Below are 25,282 nucleotides of genomic sequence, written 5' to 3'. Positions count from 1 at the left end.
AAAATACTGAAAGACTTCAAGGAGAAACAAAAGCCTTCAACTGCACTACTACTCATGGACAACTCTTATGCATTTCAATTCGCCAAGAATCCCAAGTTTTATGAAGCAACCATATTAACACCAAATATCACTTGATTCAACATTATGTAGAGGCCAAAGTTATTCATGTGACACATTATTCCTACTTCAGAGAAAATCATGGACGTGAAAAGTTTGAAAAGTTTGAAAAGTTTAGAATGTTACTGGGCATGTGAGATGTCCCTTTAGATTAATGGGAGAATGTTAACTAATCCTTCGAGATTCTTATTGTATATTGTATAATATGCAATTAGTTTTACATTTTGTTTTTACCGTTAATAAGTTACTTAGACACAATTGTATCGTACTGGTTATTTGATGAGTCTTGTATCCTCAACCATCAGTTAAGTATCGTGCAAGCAATCTTTTTTGCTGATTCTACAACCAAAGTTGAATATGTTGCAATAGCCCAAGCTACAAAAGGAATCATTTGCTTTCACAAAATACTGAAAGACTTCAAGGAGAAACAAAAGCCTTCAACTGCACTACTACTCATGGACAACTCTTATGCATTTCAATTCGCCAAGAATCCCAAGTTTTATGAAGCAACCATATTAACACCAAATATCACTTGATTCAACATTATGTAGAGGCCAAAGTTATTCATGTGACACATTATTCCTACTTCAGAGAAAATCATGGACGTGAAAAGTTTGAAAAGTTTGAAAAGTTAGAATGTTACTGGGCATGTGAGATGTCCCTTTAGATTAATGGGAGAATGTTAACTAATCCTTCGAGATTCTTATTGTATATTGTATAATATGCAATTAGTTTTACATTTTGTTTTTACCGTTAATAAGTTACTTAGACACAATTGTATCGTATCTAGATTACACATGTATAAAAAAGTAATTTTATCATTAATATTACCCTCCTTCATTGTGATCTTTCATTGCTAAATTTATTTGGGCCTATACATTTATTTCATATTTTATTTTTTTCATCTACAATATTTATCCATATATATATATATATATATATATATATATATTACCCTCCTTCATTGTGATCTTTCATTGCTGAATTTATTTGGGCCTATACATTTATTTCATATTTTATTTTCTTCATCTACAATATTTATCCATTTATATATATATATATATATATATATAATCCATATAGCTTTTTATTTTTGCAAAAAATTATCTATAAGTTTGATGTTTATTATTTATTTTATATCTACCTATATCAAGTTTATTATTGATGTGTAGGTCTTAATTTTGGTTTTTCTTTTGTTATACCTTAAAAAGCCAATTTAAAATAGAAGCTACACGAATTGCAAACTTAATACGAATGGTATAAAGAGGTCAAATTGGAATCAGAAGAAAATAAAATGACAATACTAAAGTATGAGATATACGCATTGGGTAGTTATGGTTTATTATAGTTTCAAAAAAAATTATATACCATCAAAAGGAAAAGCACATAAACTAATTATGAGTGAAGCTAACATCAAAGCTTCACTAGTTGGTTGTTGACCATCTTCAGTCTTGGCAAATACGATAGTAATAGATTACTTTCTATCAAGGATGAGAGAATATTATAGAGAACTACTAATGGAGAAATGCAACATTTGATTATAGTCTCCATAGGGTTGTTTGCAACAAAGACATGTAGTTATAAAAAGTATTTGTTAACCATAATAATCAAACAAAACCTTTGTGAATTGATTTAGGATTAACATATCTTTAATAGTTTAGATAATACATAGTTTATCTCTTCAAATTGCACATATTTATTTTACTTACTAGAACCATTTAAAAATGAACTTGTGGTATTTCTTTGTATAAGAGGCTTGTAGAAGTGGAAGTAGTTGAATGGATAAATAGTTCCTTTCAACTAGACGCAGTTGAATAAATAAATAGTGTTATTTTAATGCGTAATGGATGGACGCAGTTGAATAAATAAATAGTGTTATTTTAATGCGTAATGGATGGACGATATTTGGCGAGGCTAAATGCTTTGAAGTTCAATGTTATAATTAGAACATAATGTTTTTCAATTCGATTACTCATTTATTTCTTTTAAATTTTAATATTTTATTATATATTTTAATATTTCTGCTTTATGTACAATACTAAACAATTATATTTATTTAATTTAATTGTTGGGATGAGGTCCCCTGGGTTAATTTTGGGGCAAAAGCCCAAGTTTTGGGGCAAAATCCCATGTTTTATGTAAAAATATGTAAAGTCTCCAGAAATTGTGGTTGCGGAGCACTTAGTTAAGTAAAGTTTCAAAAAATGGTTTTAACCCTCTTTTATGTAAGTTAAGATGACTTTTTGAAGATCTACCCATAGTGTGCGGACCATGGGATTGTTTAAATAGGCATGTCTTAGATAGTATAAGGCATAACAATGATAGGAGAAGAATATAAGTTGTCTATGTGTACAAGAGAAGGAGTCTAAGTTAGCGCAGAAGGTGGAAGAAAGGCTATGGAGTTGTGTGCACAAACACCTAGTGTAGTGTTTGCAGCTGAGTTCACAGACCCCTACAGCTGAGTGCACAAGGAATTATTGATTTTGTAGGATTAACTCATTATCAATAAAGAAGATTATTATAGAAATTCTTGTGTTTTTCCATTTACTTCTGTTATAATGCGCTTTACGCTGTGATGAATATTGGGTTTATGAAATAGTGTTGTATTGATGAGCGAATTTACTTGATCTATATTGTTATGTGGACATAATTGATGTCAAATCTTTACATGAAGATTATCTTGTGTATGTTAAAGTTATCTAACACTTAAGAAAATCTAAATAAATACTCGGTTAAGAATAATCTTGCATGCGTGTAAGTAGCTAATTAACCTGCTCATGGTCCGCAAAAGCCAGTCGTAGACCTTCAGCAGGATAAATGGAATGTATCCCCGCAGTCAGATATGAAATTACCATGGGTTGTACATCTCTATGGTGTTTTCGCATGTTGATTTTGGCTGTGATTTAAGCACCAGTTAGATGGTTTTTGGCAATCTGAACTCCATGCAAATAACATCATAATGGATTCATTTCTATAAAAAGGATTTAATATTAATATATTTATCCCATTTTAGATTATATATAGTTTACTTATCTTCACATTCCATATATTTAGATTTATATGATTATTTCAGTTACTCGAATAATTTTAAAAGTTAACCTGCAATAGGTCATCGCATAATAGATTTGTAGAAATGCACGCAGTTGAGTCAATAAATAATGTGTTTTTTAAAATTGTTATATATTATGAAATGTCTCAGTTATGGGAGTCATATTAAAATCGAAGTTGCGGCAGATCATTGTATGAGAGATTTGTAGAAATGGATACAATTAAGTGAATAAAGAATGTTTTTTAAATTGTGGTATTGTATGGTTGACAAATGTTGGATGAGGCTAAATATTGTCATGATGCAGAAGTTTATTTTTATACTTGACACATACTTATGGTTTTTAAATTTGATATGAGGTTTGGTTAACTTTCAACATTTTGATAGAGATCAAATATGGTTGGTTTAAATTTCAACATTTTGATAGAGATGATGAAAATGAAAAAATTCACTTTCTTGAGGAGTGGTTGGAAGGATGCTAGGAGAAGCGACTAGGGTTTTGAACAGGGGATGACAGAAGTGAGATGGTAACTATGGAGGGGCATGGTGGAGGGAGCTCCACTCCTTCATATAGCAATGTGGTTTCAAATAGAGGCACAAAGATGAGTCTGGACAAGCTCTGGAGTTCAACGGACGTAGAGACAAAGACAACTGGTACCCAAAAGCCAGAAAGTAGCAAATCCCATGAAAAGGAAGGGACCCACAAGGAGACGCAAAAGGAAACACAAGTTGGAGACAATAGTCAGAGAATGGAGGGTAGATATACAACGGGACCCTGCAAGCCCAAGTCTAATATCAAACCCCGGGTGGTATTAAATGATCCTACACTACAGGTGCACAGAGATCACATGGAAACCTATGCAGTCATATGCAAGCTTATGGGTATTTGGCCCAAAGAGAAAGCGTTGTACAGATGGATAAGAAACACCTGGAAACCAAAAGGAGAAATAAATATACACCTTGGGTCCAAGGGTTTTTTATAGTGATTTTGACTAATATGGAGAATAAAGACAAAGTATTCGAAGGATGACCCAACTTCTATGCTATTGCAGGCCTCTACATGCGACCTTGGATGATGAACTTTGTTCCGGAGTGAGAAACATTCACATTGGTCCTGGTATGGATTAGATTATACTACTCACCTTTAGATTACTGGATGCCAGAATCCTTAAAAGCTATAGGTAACAAATTAGGACATTTTATAAAGATATCAAAGGTGAATCTGTGAGGTAAGTATACATCCTTTACCAGCATATGTGTAGAAATTGACTTATCGGGAGCACTCCCGGATGAAGTCATCCTAGAGGTATATGATGAGGAATGGGTACAGGAAATTGACTATGAACACATCCCATTCAGATGTCGTAACTGTCATAATCATGGGCACCTCTTCAGAGACTGCCCACTGAAAAAAAGAGGACAACTTGAAAAACAACACAGGAAAACCCTAAAGGTTTCACCAAAGTAGGAGGCAGAGGTAAAGGAGGGGGAAAGAGCACCAAAAGAAACCTAGCGAGAACAATCTACCAAGTCAGAATAGTTTTGAGATTTTAGAAGAAGAGGGGGGGTGGGGGGGAATGGAGAGAATAAGGAACCGAAGGACATTCATATAGATAAAGAAAAAGAGGATATCATGGATATCATACAGGTAAAAAATGAACTAAAGGACGACCCACCAAGCACTATGGGACTCGGAAGGGACCAGGAGAAGACCCCAAGCAAGGAAGGAATGGAGGACCAAGACCTATATGAGATTCTCGAAAGGGAGAACCTTGAACTAGAAAAGTTTCTAGAACAAGGAACTAACAAAGGGATTGACTCTCTAACTCAAGAGGAGCTCGATAGAGTTCAACAACTATTCCTTTGAAGGTCTCAAACAAAGGCTACAGGAGTCAAAAGGAACTACCAGAACAAGGAAAATTATGGGGTCAAACAAATGGAGATTACATCAAGACACTCCACTAAACACCCAGGTAAGAAAAGAGGAAGAATGAGACAGGATGTTCTCCTGTCAGAATGTGGGAAACCCCTGATTAATTCAGGTAAGATGAAAGGTCTCACCTATTACTCTTTCACAAACACATCATTATGAAGCTCATAACTTGGAACATTAGGGGGCTAGGTAGTAAAAGAAAGCAAAGAAATCTTAGTAACAGAATAAAAGAAGAAAAACCAGACATGGTGTTTATACAGGAAACAAAATGCTCAATAGATAAGATTAGAGAAATACATAGCAATTGGCTTAGAAAATATGAGTACATTGAAGTCAAAGCAAATAACACAACATGGGGAACTCTCACCCTATGGAATCCTTAGAAATTTGAGATCATGGATGTTGAGGCATCCAAAAATCATCTTTCAATTGTAATACAACCTTTGGGGGACAAAAATTGTTACTTGATCACAAATGTCTGTGGCCCTCAACTTCTAGAAGTGAAACTCAAGCTCCTCACCTCTCTGGAGGAGCTGAGATAGAGACACTCGATTATCCCGTGGATTATGGGAGGGGACTTTAACATGATTAGATCTGTCACAGAGAAAAAAGGAGGGAGCAGAATGCTGGGACGAGACTCACTTGCCTTCCAGAACCTCTTAGACAACATGAGACTGGTGAATATGAACACACTAAATGTTCCTTCACATGGAATAAGAGGAGAGGGGGAACTCCCAAGTTGCCTCAAAATTAGAGAGATTCATAATCTCTGAGGATCTCTTGCTCTCCAATCACACTATGACAGCTTTGATCCTTCCTTTTGGGGGCTCGGACCACTGGCTCGTCCAGTTGGAAGATTCTTTTATTGGAACCCTTAGAAATAGAAATTTTAGGTTTGAAAATGCCTGGCTCGCTCACCCTGACTTAATCACCAATATTGGAAATTGGTGGGTGGAAGACAAGCCCACCGAAGGCATAAAAATGTTCCTCTTGCATCAGAGAGTCAAAGACATCAAACAAAGGCTCAAAGAATGGAAAAAAAGTGAGTTTGGCAACATTTTTGAATCCAAAAGAGAAGTGGAAAGAAAATTACAGGAAACTAATTAGATTCTCATCATAGGAGGATTCACAGAGGAAAGAAAATGTAGGAAACTCTTTGCAACAGGAATGGGACAATAGATGTCAGCAAGAGAAAATCTTCTCGAGACAGAAATCAAGAGTACAATGGATGAAAGAAGGAGAGAGAAATACCACAAAACTCATAAAATGATCACCAGAAAACTCATAGATCCTCAAGGGAAATAGTTAAACACTCACAAGGAAATGTAATCAGTTCTGGTACAACATTTTCAAAGCATAGTAGAGGAGACCATTGCAGACAGATCTCGATTCATTAAGATCTTCACAAAGCATATTTCAAAACTGGTGACCAGGGAAGATAATTATAATCTCAACAGGCCAGTAATGGAGGAAGAAGTCAATGAAGTAATCAAAGAGATGCACAACAGGAAAGCTCGAGGCCTGGATGGTTTCAAAGTAGACTTCTTCAAAACATGATTGGAAATAGTCAAACATGACATTCTAGATGTGGTGGAGGACTCAAAAAATAAAGAATAGTTCTTAGATTGATTAATGAATCCTTCATAGCATTAATTCCTAAACAGGAAAAATCCATGACACCAGATATATTCAAACCCATAGCTTTATGCAATGTGGTGTACAAAATCATTTCCAAATTTATTGCGAACAGACTCAAACCTCTACTTCCAACGCTCGTGTCAGAGGAGAAAACTAGATATGTGGAAGCTAGACAAATTCTCAATAATATCATCCAATCTCAACGAAGTGGTTCATTCCCTCAATTCCAATAAGAAAGGAGGTATGATAATACAACTTGAAATAGTGAAAGCTTATGATAAGCTAAGTTGGCCCTACATTAGGGAAATTCTTAAATCTTTTGCTTTAACCACAACTAGATAGAGTGGGTCATGGCACTCATTACCACAAAAAGTTGCTCAATCCTTCTCAATGGCTCTCCATCAAGAACCTTTAGGCCATCAAGGGGCCTCACGCAAGGAGATCCTCTTTCCCCACTTCTCTTCATTCTGATGATGGAAGGATTGGGGAAAATGATCAATTCAGCCAAGATGGAAGGAAGAATCAAGGCACTAAAACTCACTGAGAATGGGGACACATTGACTCATCAAGAATTTGTGGACAACACTATGTCACAGGGCACACCCACACTCAAGGTAGAAAAAGCCTTCAAACAAATATTGTATGATTTTGCAATGACTGTTGGCATGGAGGTAAGCCTTAGAAAATCAAAAGTTTTCTTTTTCAATACTGATATTTCTATTGAAAGACATCTCTCTAGAATTCTTGGATTTCAAAGAGACCATTTTCCCTCCAAATATCTGGGAATGCCTCTCACTGAAAAACCTCTCAGTAAGGAAGTTTGGGAGTTAGTGACAAACAAATTGAAGGATAAAGTCAACAACCGGACTAGCAGATCTTTGAATTTAGCACGAAGGCTAATTCTTACAAAGGTTGTACTACAAACCGTTCCAGTTTTCATGTTTTCTTCCCTTCATGTACCAAAAGGAGTTTTACAATAGATAATGACTTTTCAAAGAAAATTTCTCTGGGGTAAAGGGGAAGAGAAAAATAAATCAGCCCTGGTAGCATGGGACAAGATCTATAAAGCTAAAACCCATGGTGGTTTAGGTCTCCACGACCCGGACACCCTAATCAAAGTTTAGGGGGAAGCTCTTTGGTGGAGATGGCTAAAGGAAACAAAGAACCCATTGGTTAAGATTTGGAAACAAAAATATGCAATGGATTGGCAGGAAAAGGACCACATTCGGATGACAGGACACATCAGGGGTTCCCACATTTGGAACAATGCTTGGGGGAACAGAGCCTTAGTTCAAAAGCATAGTTTCTTGGAGATTAGAAATGGGAACCTAGCCTGGTTTTGGGAGGACAACTAGCAATAGGAACACAACCTCCGTAGAGAATGTCTAGACATAATAAAAAATGATACCATTAACAAAGTAAAATGGGTAAGTTATTTTTGGGATCAGTCAAGAGACAAACGGAAATGGAGAATTTGAAGGGTATAATATTACAGTGAAGATACCCCTTTGAAAGTACAAGCTAAAGTTCTAGAAGAGATTTTGGAAAAGAGGCAAATTTTAACTTCAACCTCGAATGATCTACTATGATTGGGTAGAAAAAATGAGGGCATCTTTAACCTCAAAGAAGACAAAATAATAGTCACTCGACTTGACCGTCCAAACCCTGACAAGACTTGGAAAGACCTTTGGAGCAACCCACACTCGATGAAGATCAAACTGTTCATGTGGCTAGTTCAGCATAAAAAGCTTATGACTTGGGAAAATCTTAGAAAAATAGGTTTTGTCGGTCCTTCAAAATCCTAGTTATGTGGTACGCCAGAGGAAACCATTGATCACCTTCTCAAACTATGCTCATTCACCTCCTCCATATGGAATTATGTGGCCTCTATCTTCAAACAAACAGTGAGGAGAGAAAACGACATTAATGTTACTTTAAAGAATTGGAGGAAAGATTTCTCAGATAATGAGATAGTCAATTTAGCCTGGACTCTGACTCGAGGATTTTTGATCTGGGATGTTCGGAAAGAATGCTACAACAAGATCTTCGAAGCTAAATCTGGTTCAAACCAAAGCATCATGGCTTAGATCCTCAAATAGCTCAAAGAAATAGTTAATTCCCTTCTGAAGGAACCTCCTGAGAAACCCCCTGGTCAAAGGGATGCTCACATTCTTGAACAGTTGGGACTCCAGTAATATGTCCCTCCAGGCATAGAAAGGAAAACAAAGTACACATCATAGTGAAAGGATTTCTAGCAACCCCCTCCCCACGGCTTCCTAAAATTCAACATAGATGGAGTCTCACAAGGAAACCATGGAGATGCTACTTATGGAGGAGTCATAAGTGATGAAGAGAGCAATATCAAAGTCATCTTTCATAGTCATTTGGGGAGGGCAACCAACAATATGGCTGAAATCATGGCCATTGAGCAAGGCTTAGAAATCTTGATGGACTACAATTTAAATAACACAATCATACAGGCAGACTCAGAATTAACGATTTATTCGGTCAAAAGGATAAGCACTGGCACAACACGAGACAAAGTTTCAAACCACTGGAGGCTTTCGCAAGTATATCATCGAATCCAGTCTCACCTCAGAACACTTAGAACTATAAGCTTTATTCACGTGCACAAAGATGCCAATAGAGTGGCGGACCAACTGTCCAATGAAGGGGTGATAATGAGTGCTACTAATGGGAGTTGGTTCAGACTGGACAACTACACGAAGACTACAACACTCTTGCTCATGCAGGCAGGGAACATTATGAGTACTTGAAGGGGAAACAACCTAAAGAACACTAAGATGATGGATGTTAAGGGTTTAACTAATAGGCAGCCTAAGATTTGGTACATTTAGGTTTCACAGAGGAATGGTAGGTAGAGGAGAAGGAGCACAAAACTAGAAAATGGCTCCAAAAGCTTCAAAACAGAACCGCGTAGTTTTGCAACAGTTACCATGGTTATCAAACGTTCGCTTTACTAGAAGGGGTTTTTCAGAAAAGCTTCCGATCCCACAAACAGTGTAACACATGGCTCAAGGAAGAGAGAGAATACTGCCTTCATTGGGAGGGTATTCCTAACTCTTCTCCCCGGCCCGATATCCTTCACAACCATTACATCTTGTGGTAGTAGATCTAGAGCTGAGGTTTCTCGTGCTTGTTGGTGGGACCATGATGGTTTCACTACTATTTCCGTGTTTATCAGGCGTCCGCATTACCACAAGCGGTTTTTTATAAAAGCCATCGATGCCACTAACAATGTAACATGTGGCTCTAGGAAGAGTGAGAATACCGCCTTCATCGACCGAGTAGTCCTCGTGCATCTTTCTAGCCTGATATCATTCACAACCATTTGATCTTATGGAAGCAGATCTACGGCTAAGGTTTGTCGTGCTTGTTAGGGGGTTCGGAATATCTACCTAGCAGAACCGATTTATTTTCCCTGCGGTCTCTATTTCACCATTGGGTCCACTCTTTGGTTTTGTTAGTTGTATGGTTTTGTGGGCCCTTAGCTTGGTTCTCGAGCATTTGGCTCAGATCCCCAACATAGGGCATATGTTAACTCTTTGACATGTTGTACTTTATGTAACCAATTTTAGCTTCATATAAATAGAAGATCTAATTCTTGCTTGAGAAAAAAAACATTTTGATAGAGATGATATATATATAGAAATATATATTAAATTTTAATATTTTATTGTATATTTATATGTTTTTTTCTTCATCTACAATATTTATCCATTCATTTATAGAATTATATTTATATTTACTTTTTTTACCCATAGCACATTTATAGATTTTTATCTTTTGCAAAACATTATCTATAAGTATGATGTTTATTATTTATTTTATATCAACTTATATCTATTTTGTTATTGATGTGTAAGTTTTAATTTTGGACTTTTCTTTCCTTTTTTATCCCTTGGAAAAGCAATTTAAGATAGAAGCTTCATGAATTGCAAGCTTAAGATAAATTGTATAAAAAGGTCAAATTGGAATTAGAAGAAAATAAAATGACAATACTAAAGTATAAGAGATATGCATTGGGTAATGATTGTTTATTACAATTTCACAAAAAAAATTATATACCATCAAATGGAAAAGCACATAAACTAATTATGAGTGAAGCTATGTTTTGATGAGTGAAGCTAACATCAAAGCTTAACTAGATGGTTGTTTTCCATCTTAAGTCCTTGCAAATAGCATAGTAATAGATTACTTTCTATCATGGATGAGAGAATATTATAGAGAACTACTAATGAAGAAATGCAACATTTGATTGCAGTTTCTATAGGGTTGTTTGTGACAAAGACATGTAGTTAAAAATAGTATTTGTTAACAGTAATAATCAACTAAAAACTTTGTGAATTGATTTATGATTAACATATCTCTAATGTTTTAGATAATAAATAGTTTATATCTTCACATTGCACATATTTATTTCAGTTACTAGAGTCATTTTAAAAATGAACTTGTTGTAGGTCATTGTATAAAGGGCTTGTAGAACTGGAAGTAATTGAATGAATAAAAAGTGTTTTTCAACTCGATCAAGTTGAATAAATAAATAGTGTTTTTTATGCATTATGGATGAACGATATTTGACAAGGCCAAATGTTGTGCTTGGTACTTAAGGTCTTTCAATTGGATTTGAAGCTTCTAAATAGTCATCTATTTTCTTTTAAATTTTAATATTTTATTGCATATTTGTATATTTCTCCTTCATGTACAATATTAATCAGTTATATGTATTTAATCTAATTATATTTTTCTTTTTTCTTTTTATGCATCCATATATCTAATATTTTTTTCCAAAACATTATTTATAAGTATCATGTTCATTATTTACTTTATATTAACTAATATCTATTATATTGTTGAAATTCAAAATGTTAAGAAGAGTTAACTTTTTGAAAGTGTAAAACTATTTGAAAGTGTAGAATTATTTGCAATTATAAAAATTTGGAGATAGTTTATACTTTCACACATTTGATATTTTTAGATGCTTGATAAGCCCAAAATTCAAATGGATGTGAGCTACTTTTACTAATGGACAATCACACAAAATTTATACATAATCAATATTATGTATATGTATATTGTCTAACATTAATTTAATCATTAGATATTTACTCACCTTCCTTAGTGACACAATTTTGTAGATGATAAATATTATATATATATATATATGTGTGTGTGTGTGTGTGTGTGTGTGTGTTTGAGATGAATCTAGTCATTGTAAATTTACTCATTTGCCTTAGTGTGTTGAGAACATAGTTTTCATTATTAAGGATTATACTTTAAGGGTGACACTACAAATAAAGTAACAATGTTCAATGGTGAAAAAATTGAAATGAAATTAATGTGTTGATTTGAGTATACATTTCAAGTTATAACACAATGGTTTCAACTTCCATGTCAATTTCAATTTCTACTTCTAATTCATGTTAGCTTTTATTTAATTTCAATTTCAATGCTAGCGCCAATTTCTATTCTATTTCAACGAGGAAAACTTTACCTTACATGCCACAACCTCAACTTGGTAAGGGAAGGGTCAACAAGCTCACCCTAGATAGTCTTTACGATCATATAGATCTATTAGAAAGGAGAGAGTAGAATATAAAATAGATTTAGATCCAAATCTTGTTAAAAAGTTAAAGTTGTTAGAATAGGGGTAGGAAAAAAAAGTATTAGTGTTTGAGATTGACATAGAAAAGCTGATGTAATGTCCCAAAATACTTGTTATGAAATTCTAGCACAACCAAACCTTTCATAATTCCGATATTTAACTATATAAAGGAGACATGCAACAATATTCAGATATACAAACCATTACACACCATAAAACATAATTTCACATTGGAGAAATATTAACAATAGATGCATTATTAATGATAGCAATGCATATAGTCCAAAAAAATAGGGTTTCCAACACACATTCATTACTTGAATATAAAATCACACCATAAACATGAACAATTATCTAGAATGAAATAAGAAACTGGTTGAGGGCTCTCGACATTCCACAAAACAATAGACCTCGTGGTTCGCTAGTCTCAACCATGAGTTACCCTATGTTGGGGTTACAAATCCACAGTCGATTATGTAGAAACCAAATAAGAGAAACATACTATTGGACAAGGAACGTATCCACCAAAAATGTTCCTTACCATGAGCTCTCATTCTCGCAATCCTACAATAGTGGCACACCCCTTCTATATGACTTTCTAGTCCCTTTGTGGTGCCCACCTTTAAAGCTACCTTATATCTAGTCAGAGATGGTCCAAGCCTGGCCTTACAAGAGCTCTTTCTGCTCTCTTAGCACCTTTACAATCATAAATCAAAATACTTTCTAGCTAGCCTAGAATCCCAAGCACAAGGCTCGCCAACCATTTGCACCATAGCTAATTAGACCAAAATGGGATATAATAAAGTGTGAAATCCATAATCCACTCCTCCATCCATCTCAAGAAAATATATTCCTTTTAAATATGCATGGCCTTTTTATGCCATGTGGCACTCGATGAATCCATGTGGGCCCTATGTGTCATTTCCCCAACACCGATCACAACATCCATTACCTATCACCATGGAATTCCACTACCCCCGTACTCCTTTTTCATGAAGTGGACTTATTTTCTTAATATAGAAATATGTTCAATAATTACAATACTTACAATCTTGTCCCTCCTGCCACTTTGAATGAACAACATATATGTCCCTAATAAGATATCTCCATAATCCATGTACATATATACATATGCAAGTAGACCTGCAAAAATGATTCCAACACACTTTCCTAATCATTACATGCATGTGGATCGTTGGACTAACATCTATGTTGGTTGTACATATAAATATCCTTCCATTTCCACCTAAATCATATGCTAATAAATTACCTAATCAAAACTACGAACCTACTTTTTGGGAAAATACACATGGAGGTCATCATGAGCATGCATGGATGTAGGTAATGCAAGTCTATATGTAGAGAATCGATCCTATTTTTAATCCCGAATGGACCACAATAATGTCCTGCCAGTTTGGCACAACTACCCAATTTTACTAAGCTCTTTTGTGGTCTAACTTTTAGAAATACATGATCCCTAATTTTAAATGCCCGGTGCATCCTATTTTTATCTATATAGATTTTCTTCTTGTCCTGGGTAATTTCAAATTTTTCTTGATTTTCACAAACAGATCTTCCATTTCTCTGAGTAATTTCGCAATAACCATGACTCTATCTACCATATTTCTCCAACTCAGACGAATATGACACCACCTCCAATATAACACTTCAAACAAACTCATTTTTTGTGAATTTTGATATCCATTATTATAATCAAACTCTACCTATTGTAATTAGTCCTCCCATTTGGATGGTTTATCCATTACATACATTTGTAACATATCTTCAATCATCTTGTTAATGTGCTCAGTCTCTCCATTAGACTATGGGTGGTCGATAGTACTAAAATTCAAATTAGTAGCCAACCCTTTAAATAATCACATCCAAAAGTTAGATGTGAACTTCATATATCTGTCTAAGATAATTTTTAAAGGCACATCATGTAGCCTAAAAATTTATCTCATAAAAGCATCAAATATGTTAGCTACTTTATATGTTGATTTCACGAGTATCAAATGAGAAAATCTGGTTATATTTTCAACCACTTCCACTCAAGAATGGGTATGGGATGAAACAAGCCCATTGAGTGTTCACGCACATCCTTAGCTATTCGATATTACAAACACCCTACTATGTAATTTTATATATCCTTCTTTAATCTTGACAACAAATATTGCTTCTTGGCCACTATAATAGTTTTTTAATAACCCAAGTGTCGTGCATAAGGAACCCTATGTATTTTCTTCACAATCAACTCTTTCACCTCTTATACATATGGTACATATATATGGATTCTAGAGAGAATAATTCCATATTCTTCAAGATGATAATCTAAATAAGTTTCCTACTTCTCCTCTTGCTATAAACTATTATTGATGGCCAAATATGGCTAATCAATTTTATTTTATTTTTTAACTATAGGTATTATATTTGCCTTATATATAGTTACTATTGAAGCATGCATCAAATGTACTCTTTAGCTAAGAACATCTACCACAATTTTCTCCTTTCCCTTAATTTACTTAATCTTGAAATCATATTCAAATAAGAATTCTAGCCACCTGATCTACCAAGCATTTAGATTTGGTTTAAACAAATTCCGCAAACCATAGTGATCAATCTACAATGGAAATATATGGGCCATGAGATAATGTCTCCATGTCTTAAGAGCATGAATGATAACCTCCAATTTCGAGTCATGTACAACATAATTTATTTCATGTTCCTTCAACTTTCTTGTACTCATAGCACACTATGTATCTATTTTTCATAAGAAATCCTCTCATGTCTTCTTTATATGCATCATTGCATACAATGAAATCATCATTTTGGTCTTAAATCTTCAATACTAGAGAAATTTTTAGAAAATCCTTCAAGTGATGGAAGGATTTTTCACACACATAAATCCATTCAAATTTTACACCCTTCCTATGCAATGAAGTAGTAGCATAAGAAATCCTGAGAAATCCCCAAATGAACCTCCTAAAATAACCAATTAGAGATATAAAATACTTGACTTCTATAACATTCTGTGATGTTAGAAATTCCTTGATAAATAGAGCATTTGTTGGTTTTATAATATAGCTAATTCTCCCTAGGCACTTGTAAAAATAACGTTATATGTTTCTCGTGCTCTTCCTTACGATTAAAAGCTATCATAATGTCATCTAGGCAGACAATGAGAAATGTATCCAGATATTTCTTGAAGATATCATTCTTTAAGAAAATAAAAAAACTTAGAGAATTCGTTAATCTAAGAGGAACCATCATGAAATCATAATTTCCATAATGATTTTGGAAATTTGTCTTAATAAAATATTATTTTTTAATCTGTAGTTGAGAATATCTCCACCTTATCAACCTTATAAAGTACCTTTCCTCCCAAAAGTTGATCGAACAAATCATCTATCCTTGGAAATGTACATTTATTCTTAATAGTCATTTTGTTGAAGTACTGAAAATCCACACATAATCACAATATTCCATCCTTTTCCTTCACAAACAATACTAGAGTGCCTCGTGGTGATAAACTTGGTCATATGTACCATTTCTTTAATAATTCCTCTGACCACATCTACAATTATTTTATCTACAATGTATTCATCCTATAAGGTGTGTTAGAAATTGGAGCAGCTCTATGTACTAGATATATAGTGAAATTCTTATCTCTCCTTGGAGGTAATCGTGGAATCTCCACAAATATGTCAACATAATATTGCATCATAGGATAATCCTCCAAGTTAAATGGATGGTATATATTGTGTTTCTCAAGATAAGCTTCTAATATTCACCATCATTTTCTATAATCCTTTAAATAAAAGCCTAATATCTCTCTAATATATATAGATATAAGAAGTCCTTATACCTTCCTCTATTGATCTTCCTCATTACCATAGGTAAAATGCATGATATAGTATTATGGAACCACATGGTTCTTCTCTGGGCAACATATGTCGATTAAATAATCACAAGATCCAAATGTGATTATATTCGATTCAATATTAGTACTTAGTTTATTCAACTCAATTTGAATTTCTTTCTCTAGTTTTGTAGTTCTTATTTTTACTCCTATATCTAATTGAACCAACCATGCCTTTCAGTTCTTTGTCTTCTCCAAATTAAATTTATCTACCAATTTCAGGACAATATAACTATGACTAGGTCTAGAGTTAATTAAAAGTGGAATATGTTGATTATGTAAGTTAACTTCAATTTCAAACATGTGTTCTTGGTGATCATCTTGATTTTTATCCAACACAACATAGGTCTCAGGCTTGCCTCTGCCCACATTCTTCATTTTATCATCTATCTCCATGATGTGTATAATCCCCTCACTCCCAAACTTATGAGGGTAGTCCTTATATCCGTGATATCCCCAAAAACCCCAACATTTGATATGTTGAAACTAGGTTTTATTGTTGGAAAGGTCACCCCCCTTGCATTCACTGAAAATCAAAGCTAGTTGTTGCTTCAAGTATTGTGTTCCATTCTTTAAATGTGATGGTTTTAACCACTTCTTTCTTTGTTCCACGAAGCAATTTTTCTTACTATCCCATCCCTTCTATACAACTCATTTATTATTATTATACTCATATAATTATTTTTCCTTCTTCATTGTTGCATCTAGAGTCTTATGCTCATCAAATTTCAGCCTATTTGCATAGTATGAGGGTATTCCACTAATGTGCCTCTAAAGTTTGATTTTTTTCAACCTTGATAAAGTTCATATATCTCAACAACTCTATGAACATTCCGTCATTTTCTTCCATAGCCATGTTACTAAAATTACATTCAAAAGGTTCATGCATCCTCATTTCATAGTAGCTCTTAGATAAGTATTTATGTTTTTAAGTATTCTTCAAATTTCCTCCATGTCAAATTCCTCTTATCGAAATACTTTACTTCCTTCAGTTGATCCCATCATAGATTAGCCATACGTTTCAGGTGGTAAATAATAATCAAGCTTCTAAATTTGAACTATAGCTAAATGATTGTATATAACCTCACATCTCTAACATCTAAGCCTCAATCTCTCAACCCTATTTATGTTCTGCATTAAATTTGGGTGGATTAATATTCCATATTTGTCCCTGCAAAATACTCCCATAAAATTTCCATTTTATAGTCCTTCTCATTGGTGACACATTATGGGTGATATCCAACTATGAATTAGTGTATTCCCACTTATGTGACCTCATTTCACCATAAAATTTTTGCAAGTCACCAATATTATCTCTCCTCAAACTTTTGATACCCCTTTATCTAGTCTAAGATTGCTAGTAAAATTCTCAACAAATTATATTCAAAACATATAGAATTTAGGTGTTGAGTTTTTGTTTTTCTTGAATCATTTTGTCATTATCAACTTTAAAACTAACAAACTTCATCTGTAGGCTTTTCAAAATCTCTTCTAAGTCCCTATCCATTGGCCTACTCATCCCATGGTCACTGGATTTAGTTCATTATTTTCTCATGCTAATATTTTATTCTCTAACATATTCTTCTAGTTTTTTATTTCTTAGCATATCTTGTTGTTAATAGGAGGAAAACTTGCTTACTGCAACAATTGAGTATTGGCTCAATGAGGGTGCCACCTAGACCCATGTTCATTTTCATTGGTTCTTTACTATGAGGAACAAAAGTACGGTTTCATGTTCTACTCCTAATATAAAGTAGATAAATGCTAAAATTAAAACTAAATTAGAGAAAATATATGACGTAAATTAATATTTACAATTTAGTAAAAATAAATATACAAATTCTTGTGTGTGTGTGGAAATGGCTCGACAAATCTAACAACGGGAGGGTTGACGGGATGGGGAATCATTCAAACATAATACCAAGAAAAATATTGTGGATGTTTGACCTTAACTGGAATGTGGGTTGAGTTAGCCACAAAAAATATTTGTTTTGCGAGCTCTACTTTCAAAAGATTTTTTCTTTATATTTTATATTTTATCACATGAAAATTAAATGAAATTAATGTTGGGTGTGGGATCCTCCAAGGGAAGTTTTGGGGCTTAAAGCCCTGATTTTGACCAAATCTGACATAAGCACTCCACATTTTGTGGGCGCGGAGCACGAACCTGTGAATGAGTGATAGGGTTGTCTGACCTCATTTTGTAAATGAAATGTCGGCTTGAGAGATCCACCCATGGTCTCTGGACCATGGGATGGTATAAATAGAGCAAGGCTCTAAGTTGTAAATAATCAAAGAAGGAATCAATGAGTAAATGAAGGAAGAAGAATTGAGTCTTATGTAAGTGTAGAGTTGAGTCTTGGGTCATAGGATAGGAGAAGGCTTCGCAGCTAGGTGCACAGAGGCCTAGTAGTTTACAGCTGAGTGCACGGACCCCTATAGTTGAGTGTGCATGGTGAGTTGAGTCTATAGCCTTTGGAGAAGTAATAAAGAGAAGTTTCATATCATTTATGTGTATATTTTCATGTTCTATGCATTGAGTATATTGGGTAAGAATTGAATTTTCTTTTGTTTATATGAGCGAACTTATATGATTATGTTGACTAAGAGAAAATAAGACAATATCTATTTATGCAAAGTTACTTATAGTTATAAGAAGATAAGTATGATCCATGGTGTAACTTGGAGAATTAGCACAGATCACTGCCATAGTAGCATGAAAGCATCCCAGTGCCTGGTTAGGGTTGTGCGAAGGTGATTATAATAGATCACGAAGGCCTCGTAGGTCAGGGTGGTGTGTGAAGTAACCTTTACAAAGCTATTTAGGGTTCGACTAAACTGACCCCTCAGAAATCTCAAGGGTGCAGAAACTTGGTTCTAGCATCCCCCAATACCGCTTTGGGTGAGACCTCAGTCCGTGCTCGGTGGGCTATTGTCGAAAGGGCTAGTAGTGTAGGGATTTGTTTGGATAATTAACTCCAAACCTCGGTCAGGCCCCTTCAAGCCAAAAAATGGTTTCGTTGCCGAGACTAAAATCTGCATATATATGTCTAATGTTGTATCATTTGAATCCAACTAAGAAGGAAATTGAAGGTTGGTTGGACAGAAGAAATCATGAATTCACGGCATCAGAGAACATGAATCCACGACTATCAAAGGAAGAGTGGTTAGAATACTACTTGTACATAGAGATCCACAAAATATTCTTCACACCTTTCCCTATTGAGCTCTATGAGTGGATGGTGAAGCCAGCAGATAGCCTAGGAAGGTGGAAGCTTAACGGTCCTATTCTATGGACCCGAGAGTTGGTGCACACATTGGAAGCATCGGAAGATAAGATCGTGCACGTTGTTGATCACTGGCTCAATCAGATTATAGGATGATTTATTATTAAGTTCGCGGTAGATAATTCATTTACCTATATTGGGGTAGAGCAACGCTTCCTCAAAGGACTGCGAGGTATGTATGTAAAGTCTCTAAATACTTGGATTAAAATTCTATTGTGTGAAAAGAGGGTTATAAAATTACCTTGATGTTCAGACCTTCGTACAGTGGAAAAACCTACAGAAACAAAGGAAGTAAGGGACCCTCGAATAACCCTTTGATTTCACCTCCATGAGTGGATGAGGAAGAGCTTGCTAAGGTCTCTCCACGAAGTGTGATCCATTTGATAAGGCAAAGGATTCTATGAATACCATGCCCACCTACACTGCCACCAACTTCACCACCTTCACCTCCATCTTCACCCGTACCACCACCACCACCACCGCGAGTCAACATCGCAAGCGTGCTAAAGTTGCCTGTGTTCAAGGGAGTAGGAAATGAGGATCCATAGTAGTTTTGGTTCATGCTAACATCCGTATGGAAATCATACAGAGTTATAGATGAAAATATAAAGAAAGAGACACTAGTTAGCTCCCTGGAGGACTACGCACTGACACGGTATATTAAGAATTATAATTACAATCCGAATGCAGGGATCGCAGATATCCAACCTGCACTAAATGAGGAATTTAGCAGGCCAAAATCAAAAGCACAGTTGATCATTGGGTTCAAAGAGATCACAATGCTACTAAGCGAGACCCATTCGGAGTTGGATCAGAGGCTCAAATGTACAATTAACGAACCGAATATGACTTTGACAGATGGACAACACCACAAATGGTTTGTAGCATTGCTAACATCGCATTTGAGGAACGTGTTGTTGTAACAGAGGTTAATGACTTAAGAAGAGGCATTGCAGATCACGATGAGGCTGCATGAGACCCCAATACAGTATCCTAACTTGGCAGTTCAGTAGATCGATGCGCAGTTTAAAAACTATGCATTGAAATGCAGAGTCTAAAACACGACAAGGTAGCTTGACCAGAAGTGCGTGAAGAGGTATGGTGCATTAAATTTAAGGGTTAGGGTCATGACAAAGACCACTATCGAGTGTTAGAAAATTACCTCGTGGGAGGAGGACCGATGACGTTAAGGCTAGAAGCACAAGCGGGACCTAGTGCAACACCTACTTCTTGGTGTGTGGTTTCTCAAATAGGAGGGAAACATGGTACAAACAATTGCCATTTGGTATAGAAGTACACGCAGAATTCAGAACAGTTGTTATGTAGTTTTCTTAGATGAGTAGGACATGATGAGCACACTTCTAGAAGCTATAAATTAATGATGGATAGAACTCCCACCTACAAATTTCAAGCTGAATGGTGTCCCCTAGAGCCGAATGCAAGAGTGGTGTGAACACGATTTCAGGAGCGCAGACAAGGCCGAGGTGGAGGAGGACCTAGAAGAGGTCACAGATAGCTGATATGCTACAATTGTGGAGGGTTAGGACATTGTGCTCACGATTGTACAAATCCAACATGCCTATCATGTATGTATTGTACCTTGTTTGATCATGAGAAGGAGGATTTTCCTACGCTGATAGCTAGGATAAGCGACAAGGGAGTGCTACCACCTCCCTCAACTCAGAACCTAGAGATGATAAGGTCTAAGCCACACAAGGAATATTCGAATGTGAATATTATGCTCTGAAGTGGGATTACAACCAGAGATGGTAAAGAGAGAAAACCCGAAGATAGAACCTAGGTTTGCAAAGCTCTGGCAAAGGAAGCAGAGTTTGATTTGGAGCACACTCGAGAAACCTTTATGGAAGTAAAGAAGAGCTTCACTGATGCCTCAAATTTAGGAAGAAAAGATAGACCTGAGCTGGAAATGGACCCATCTATGCTTACGACATTCCTGGAAACATGCATGAAGCTATTGCGTGACAATAAAGTTGTAAAAGGATTGCAAGAACTCATTAACTGATGTGTTGGGACTACACGAGGAGAACCGTGAATAGTTCGAAAGGCTCGAAAGAATAAGACAAGGATAGGAAGTGAAATGAGGGTAACCATGTAGATTTTAGAATATGAGATGGACCAAGTAATTTGGATTTTACATAGGCGAACGTTCTCCCAAAGCAGACATGGGAGCACATGGGCAGGCCTATGTTGCAATGGTCTCCTATTTAGTTGTGAATGGCAAACCAATAGAAGATAATACCCTTGGTGCAACTGCAGGAAATCACCGTGGATATTGAGGGAGTGAGTGCGCTAGAAGACTTTGAGGTGATAGAGATTGTTGATGACAACAATCCCTACCCTGTGCTCTTAAGAATTGATTGGGTCACTAACATGAACAGGGTGATTAATCTAAAGAAGTGCAAGATGATTTTTGAGAGGAAGTCTTTGCGTGTAGTTATACCCTTGGACCCTATTGAGGAATCATGCTATACAGAGCCTATTCACGACTATGAAAGCGTTGACTATTTGGAATGCATCTACAAGATAACCACGTGAGAGGAAGACTGGGTAAATCCCACCGCGAATGGACGAATATCATGGGAGCGCAAAAGATCCTACACTTTAGATTTGGATGAGGAGATAGAATGATGCCAGAACCAATTACATGAGGTAACCAAACTTAATTGTAACATAATGACAAGGTCACTATGCTGCGTATCAACAAAGGTGAGAGATCTCCCTACTTATGATGGGTTAGTTGAAGTAGATGCTTTCTTGGATAGATTTGAAAGGGAGGTGCCGAAAAAGTAATGTTTCAAGGACTTCAATTGGGTATTGTGCACTTCGCCCACAAGGTAGTGGGGTACCCACAGAGGAAGCTTTGAAGATTAGCATACATGTAGAAAAATTATGTGCACATGGTTTCCAAAGCCTATAGTGTGATTGGAAGATAAATTCAATGGACAGGATGGTGTGCGTGCACGTTTATCCAGGTGGGTACAAGCATATGGTAAACAACATGGGTGGATACACATCAACTACGCGTTGGGAAATATGGTCAATAAGCATGTATTGGGTGGACAAATGTGTGAATGGTTCGTCAAGTTGGAACAATAAACTGTGGAGAATATGAGCACGCACAAGGTTATCCATGCGGAAGCATTTAACGAAGTGTGTGAAGCACTGAACAAGGTATGTAATACGCAACGAAGTGATTGGGAAGTGTGTCTATTAGTTGTCTTATGGTCTTATAGGACAACGTGCAAAAAACTGACGGAACAAACGTTTTCTAGGCTAACCTATGGAGTGAACATTGTAATGCCGATGGAGCCTTGGAAGAAAGGATCGTGTAGTTCGAAGAGCTCAAAGAAAAACTCTTGGGACCTAACGAAGAGATCCAATAGAGTAATCTTAGGCTCTAAGAACTCATGAATGAAAGAGTTCGGTTGAGGGAGAAAAGCACCATGGTGGAAGCAGAAGTCAAGAAGGTTAAGGAAGGAATATAGAGGTATTTTCTTGATAAGAAAATCATGGTGATAAAATAGGATGAACACAATTACATTGATGAATTTGGGGACTACCACCAAGAGTTGATCAGTTTAATGCCTTGGATTGGACCATATGTTACTAAGGGGATCATATATGGTGGCGCGATGCAGTTGGTGAAGTCAAATGGTGAACCCTTCGTAGGAGAAGTAAGCGATAGTAGTTGAAGCTATATACAGGTGGCCCGACCACCTAACTAGTCATAGGAAGCACAGTATTAGCTCCCTAGGTAGTTGAAAGGAGGTGTGGGACTATTAACTACTCTACCCAGGAGTTGCGCGATGTCAGGGATGCGTGCAAGAGTGAAGTGTCATGGGGTCCACGCTAGTGCAAGGATGGTTGCACGGCTGCATGGGTCAGCTGGAAAGTGACTGTTATAGTCACTGTTCATGATGTATGAATCCAAATATGTTAGATTTTTTGAAGTCGAAGGCATTGTTTGAGCACGTACCTAAGCCGTTGAGATATTTGTGGAACAACAATATGACCACACTATAGGAAGCCATGGGTATCAGCAAAATGACCGTTGAAGAGGCCATGTAGGTCATGACAAAGAAATACCCCTGGGAGCGACGAGATAGCCGCAAAAATCTGTAAATCACCACGCACACCGAGGGCCAAGAAAGATAAGCAGCCCATGATTCCGATGCGCCTGTCCGCTAGAAACCCACCTCGAAGTAAACTGACCATGGAAAAAAAGGGGAAAGAAAATAATGTGGAAACCGAAGAGGATGAGGAAGACCTTGAGGAAATATTGGTCGAAGAGGAGGAGGACAAAGAAATGGAGGAAGAAACCAAGGGTGTGGACACTCTAACTAGGCTGTCTGTGTATGTTTCTCCGCAAAAAGCGAAAGCAAGGGTACCTAAGGACCTAGATGAGAGAAAGAGCTCTATGTAGACTCCTCTATTACCTGATGATATCGTTTTTGAAGGATCACTCTTGGGACGGGTGTCGGGTCTAAAGTTTGAAGACTAGGATCTTGTGGACCATGAGAAATTCCCACACTTCGCAACCTCACAGCTCATGAGGGGGAAGAAAAACAATATTGCGAGATTAATAGAGTTTGAGCCGCACAAGTGGTTGCACGAATTCGGGAAAGCAGGGTTGTAAAACTAGATCTGGGTGCCACATTACCATCGCGCCCTAATAACTATCTTTGTCATCCGGTAGCTACGTTTCTTGGTGCATGATGGGTGTTTGTGGTAGGAGGAGCCCATCCCCATCATGGACCACATTATTCATAGAATTATTCAACTTCTTGCAAAGGGGAGGACCCAACGGACATTTCAGAGGGTAAGAGCAATGATTTTTCCATCACGGAGGCCATGAAGGAAAAATTCAAGCTAGAGGAAAAGAAGAGAGGGTACGAGATCTATAGTATCAACAACAAGGAAGTCAGAGGTTCCACCCAGATACTGCCTGGCAAGGTTATGCGGAAGTGTCGTGTGGATGAAGTGCCGACGCCAGTGGTAGCACTAGCTGCGCAGTCTGTAGAGGGGGTCCAATTTAACTAGTCTGAGTACTTATGCAACGAGTTCCTAGAGAACTTCCGTGAGGCACAGAAAGAGGGGAAGACCTTCCACTATGCATGGCTTCTACCTTCCATGGTGTTGGTGGCTTGGTAATTACCAGAGTATAGCCAATTCCCCTCAGCGATCTTATGGAGGGAGCGAAGTACACTTCATTGTGGGCCACTGAAGATGCAAAGAGGATCCAAGTTAGTAAGATATTCTTGGCGTTAACGGAGATGAACATCAGGATGGTGATTAACTGTAAGCTATAGTTATCGCCCACTGTCTATAATAGTCTACAAAGCTTCACAGATTTTAAGGAAGACTTCCACCATGTTTATGTTAGGGCATGCAAGGACTCCATGACGAAATTGAATGAGCTCCTGTACCTAGCCACGAACAATGTCATATTCACCATACTTGAGTCGTGGCCATCGGAGTGGCGTACTCCAACCATCTCTGTGTTGGAAACGGAGAGGTCGGTTACAGAGAACAAGAGGGAGGAGGAAAAACTATGGATGGCGCAGTTGGAAGAGAAGAGAAGAAAAGAGGCAACAAGAGCAAAGTCATCAGAGGTGTAGGACGTCGCAAAGGTAGAAGCAAAGTAGTAGAAGGAAAAAACTAAGCAGCAATAAGCAGCAGAGAAGGAGAACGAAGG

Source organism: Pinus tabuliformis, chromosome 4_1 (assembly GCF_031772625.1).
Source record: "Pinus tabuliformis cultivar Carrire ecotype Pingquan chromosome 4_1, CPIR1, whole genome shotgun sequence".
Taxonomy (NCBI): Eukaryota; Viridiplantae; Streptophyta; class Pinopsida; order Pinales; family Pinaceae; genus Pinus; species Pinus tabuliformis.
Note: the sequence above shows the minus strand (reverse complement) of the source record.